General features: G+C 45.3%; 1 protein-coding gene across 3 annotated transcripts in view; it reads left to right on the forward strand.

Moving 5' to 3' along the window:
- Positions 1-4,815, forward strand: part of Scap (SREBF chaperone) — a 74,281-nt gene that overhangs the window by 40,263 nt on the left and 29,203 nt on the right. The gene's annotated exons all lie outside the window — the stretch shown is intronic.

The following is a 4,815-nucleotide window of genomic DNA, read 5'->3' on the forward strand; positions in this document are numbered from 1 at the left end:
TGTAGACCAGGCTGGTCTCGAACTCACAGAGATCCGCCTGCCTCTGCCTCCCGAGTGCTGGGATTAAAGGCGTGCGCCACCACTGCCCGGCTAGAAAGAATTCTTTTGTCCAGGCTGGGGTGTAGCTTAATGGTAGACCTTTGCTTGGCTTGCTCAAAGCTCTAGGTTCAACTGCTAGCTCCAAAAGGAAAAAAAAAGTTTTCTGGATTCACTGTGTACAATGCTTGCTAGAAATAGTCTGGCTTGAGGCTGAACCTCCTGTTCAGATCTGCTGTAAATGATCCCAGACTCCCCCCAATCCACAATAAGAAGGATGAGTATCATTCATTGAGCGTTTCCTGCCTAGTGCCATGTTAGTGATTCATAAATATAGTTAAACTTCTCACTTGATTTCACAGTACTTAGGAAATGGTCCAGTTGCACTTTCATCCCACAAGGTGGGTAGGAGTATAGTGATTCTGGTTCCTACCACTGCTAAAGAGGGAAACTGGGCCGTGAGAATGGTGGTGCCTGCTTCTGTGGCCTCTCTTATCTGACTTTTCGTTCTAGCTCAGTGTATATTGATGTTTAAAATCTACCGAACTGTATAGCATATGATAAAATACTTAGTGACACACTCTACGTGATGAATTAATAATTAATTTTACTTTATGTACATTGGTGTGAGGGTTCCAGATTCCCTGGAACTGGAGATACAGACAGTTGTGAGCTGCCATGTGGGTGCTGGGAATTGAACCTGGGTCCTTTGGAAGATCAGCCAGTGCTCTCAACTGCTGAACCATCTCTCCAGTCCCCCTACTCCCCCAGTTCCCCCAACTCTACCCAAATTTTTTTTGAGGCTGAACTACTTCCCATCATAGTAGGTTCTTCCTCCTCTTCCTCCTCTTCCTCCTCCTCCTCCTCTTCCTCCTCTTCTTCCTCCTCCTTCTCCTTCTTGCAGTTTCTTGAACAGCTTCCCTGTTTATATGACAAACTAACTGGGCATCTTTAAAAATTGTTCCCTGCGGGGAGGGGGAGAAAAAAAAGAAAAAAAATTTTCCCTGCATTTTATTTATTCATTTTGTGTGCTTATGTGGAAGTCAGAAGAAAGCTTTCTGTCCATTGTGTGGGTCTGATAGATGGTGTTCAAGTCCATCTTGTCAGCAGGCGCCTTTACCCACTGAGCCATCTCAGCAGCCTTCACTGAATGTCGTTTAGCATATTAGTGCATTTGGCATGGATAGCACACAGGCTGCTACCATTAAAAGGCTAACCAGATGGCTCTGGAAGCATAGACCTGTTCTGAAGGCCTGAGCAGCTTTTCACACTTGATACCAGAAGGGGAGCTTGAGACTCAGAAGCTGATTTACAGCGTGACACACTGTCAGGCCTGTCGGAGTGTGGTTTCTTCACCCTCATACTTCAGGTTGTACTCTTGGGGATGGCTTCTGTGGCCATTGTTTCCGGGGTGCTTTCCCACGTAGGGATTTGGAGACAGGCTGCTTTGTCTGAGCCATGGTGTGCAGACGCCCTTCCTTATTTTCCTTCTCCTCAGACAGGGGCTCACAGAGATCTTGGACCTAGGCATCCAAACCTCAATCTCATTTTCTAGTCTGTGGAGTTTTTCAGTTGAAACAGCCCCCTTTCTGTCAGAGCCTTGAGTTGCCCAGAGAAAACAAAGCATAGGTAGAGCCAGCTTTTAGTAATTGTGTTGGATGTCCAGGTTCCATTTCATTGCTGGTTTTTATTCCTTAGATAAGATTTGTTAATTCTATTTTTTATTTATTTATTTATTTTTTTGATTTTTCGAGACAGGGTTTCTCCGTAGTTTTTGGTTCCAAGATTTGTTAATTCTAGACCCAAAGGACCTCTGCATTTAATATCCCTACAGATCCCGCAGCTGCCTGAGCTATAGCAATATAGTTGTGCATCACCAGTTCATCCCAAGTCCCTCAAAAGGAGCAGAGCCGGACTAGAGGGCTTTGTGACTGAGGACTGCTTAGGGATGTGCCTTTCTCCATCAGGCTCAAGAATCAGGGTTTGGGAGTCTGTGTGTTTAGGAGTTAGACTCCCCTCAGACAGCACCAGGGCTCTGGTGTTCTCTAAGCTGGCGCTGAGGCTTTGGGGTAAGTGACTGAGACCTGAGGTTACTCCTTCCAATAGTTTGAACACCAAGCCTTGTATGTGGGTTTCGGAAAATTCTCTCCTGCCCGATTCCTAAGTGCAGTAACTATTTCTTTCCTCCTCTGGGAAAATCTGATGAAACCTATAGCAAATAGGCATTGTAGCAAAGGGTGTGTTTATATTTCCTAGAGGTTAGGCTACTGGGACCCAAGGGGGTGACCCAGCAAGGAAGGAGACTTTGCCGTAGACCTTCCCTGGTAAGGTATGTATGTGGGGGCACACTTTGAGGTGAAGGAAAAGGGTAGACTTCGGCTCGGAGAGGAAGTTAGTATCACAGTGAGGTCATACTAAGCCTCCTGAGGATGATGGTCGTGCAGTTGTTTGAGAACAGACTTGGTTCCTTTCCCTCTTCCCTCTTGCTTTTTTTTTTTTTTTTTTAAATTTTGAGACAGTTTCTCTGTGTAGTCTTGGCTGGACTCAAACTTACAGAGATCCTCCCGCTTCTGCCTCTTGAATGCTGAGATTAAAAGCATGCGTCACTACTGCCCAGACCCTCTTGCTTTTCTTTTTGTGAGTGACTGGCACCTTCAGCTGAGGCTGTGTTTCCCAACCCCTTTCTGCTTTTCTCCCTGCAGCTCAGGTTGTCCTGTGATTGTCTTTGGGATCACACAGTTGCTTCTGTCTGCTTAGACACATCTATATGTTCTTCTTACAAATAAAAACATCAGAGTAGCTTAAGCCTGTCCGGGCTTAAAGGCCCAGACTGGCTGAAATCGAAGTTTCAAAGAACCTCCGACCTTCTGCTCTAAAGCTTCGACTCTGGAGACGCCCAGAGGCCAGCTCTGCACCTGCTCCATGACACTGGCTGGTTGAACTTTCAAAACCAGAGCCTCTTCTGGTCTCACATACAGACCCTGTAAAAACTCCCAAAGCTTGTAGAAATCAAAGACTGCTTCCTCACCCAAGATTTACTCAAGTAGAAGGTAAAAGAGAAGGGAATGGCAGCCATGACCATTCTCTAATCTTTATATCTCTGCTATTTCTTAAAATTTCAGGATGCAGATTTAAACCCTTTAGTCTTTTTTTTAAAGATTTATTTATTTATTATGTATACAACATTCTGCCTCGATGTATGCCTGCATGCCAGAGGAGGGTGCCAGATGTCAGTACAGATGGTTGTGAGCCACTATGTGGTTGCTGGGAATTGAACTCAAGACCTGGAAGAGCAGTCAGTGCTCTTAACCTCTGAGCCATCTCTCCAGCCTACCCTTTAGTCTTTTACTGTCCTATTCTCCTAATCTTGTATTGTTCACTCCTGGGACATGAAGATGAGTGCGGGAGGGAAGGGGTGAAGGGGGGAGGGGGCCGCGCTGGGTTTGGGAGATGACTTATATTTCCCAGCACTTGGGAGGTAGAAGTAGGTAGTTCTCTATGAGTTCAAGGTCAGCCTGTTCTGCAAAACAAGTTTCTGGCCACCCCAGAGCAGTGCAGCGAGACCTTGTCTCATAAACAAAAACAAATGGCTGGAGAGGTGACTCAGTCTTCTACTTGAATAATGGAAATGACATCCAGACCTAAGCCAAACTTGGTAGTACATGCCTATAATCCCAACACTTACTGGATAAAGTTAGGAGGATCAAGAATTTAAGGCAGCCTCAGCTATCTAGTAAATTCAAGGCCATTCTAGACTTAACTCAACATAAACAAAAACCTTCCAAAACACAAAAAGCAACAAGGTCATTAAGGAAACTAGGCTCAACACTGCTGTAAACAGCTAGAACGTTAACAGACAGATCACTTCACCCAGCAGCCATAGAGTACACTTACCACTGAATGCGCATACCACAGGACAGACAAGGTGCTAGGGTACAAAGAGATGTTAATTTTAAAACTTCCAAAATGTCTCTTTTTTGGTCACAGTAGAATAAAACCAAAATAATATCAGTAACAGAAAGAAAACAGGAGAATTCACAAATTTACAGAAACTAAAACCAATGAGTCAAAGAAATGAGGAGTTAGAAAAAAACCTTGAGATGATGAAAATAAAAATCATAGCAATACAATATACTGTAAGAGGTCCTTCCCTTGGGCTCTCTGACCCCAGTGACCTTATAATGGTAGGAAAACACCTAGAACTGAGAGAAAGCAGTATTTAGAAAACCCGTTTCTGGGGACTTACAGGCAGCGACAGAGCATGTGTTTACCATGTATGGGATAACAGTAACATTCAGGCTGGAGGGACACAGCATTGAAGCATCCTGACTGCTGGGGTGCCTAAGAGTCCTGGCACCAAGGGAAACCAACAGATAGATGGACAGGATGACCCCTGGGTCTAGCATGACCATTAGATTGGTGACTGGGTGGCCTAGCCCCAAGGACTGTGGTGGTTAGGTGACAGACTGGCATAAATGAAGAGTATAGAAGTTTAATTAACAGGAAGTTGTCTGGGTAATCTATAGCTTGGAGTGACCTGGCCCTAATTCTCAGCCCTAAATTGCTGCATATAAATCCTCTGGTGTGGTTTGGGGTCTTCCCTATTGTTGTTCTTTTTAAAAAAAAATGCTGCAAGATCCCCAGTGGTAGTAGGCAGCAGAAATGCTGTAGGTCCCAAATGGTGGCGGCGGGCCATGTGGTGGCAGGCAGCGGGGTCTGGGAGCAGCCAGTCCCAGGCAGAAATGGCTGCCGGTCCCAGAGTGGTGGCCTGAGCGGTGG

The sequence above is a fragment of the Microtus ochrogaster genome, chromosome 5 (genome assembly GCF_000317375.1).
Source record: "Microtus ochrogaster isolate Prairie Vole_2 chromosome 5, MicOch1.0, whole genome shotgun sequence".
Classification (NCBI taxonomy): Eukaryota; Metazoa; Chordata; class Mammalia; order Rodentia; family Cricetidae; genus Microtus; species Microtus ochrogaster.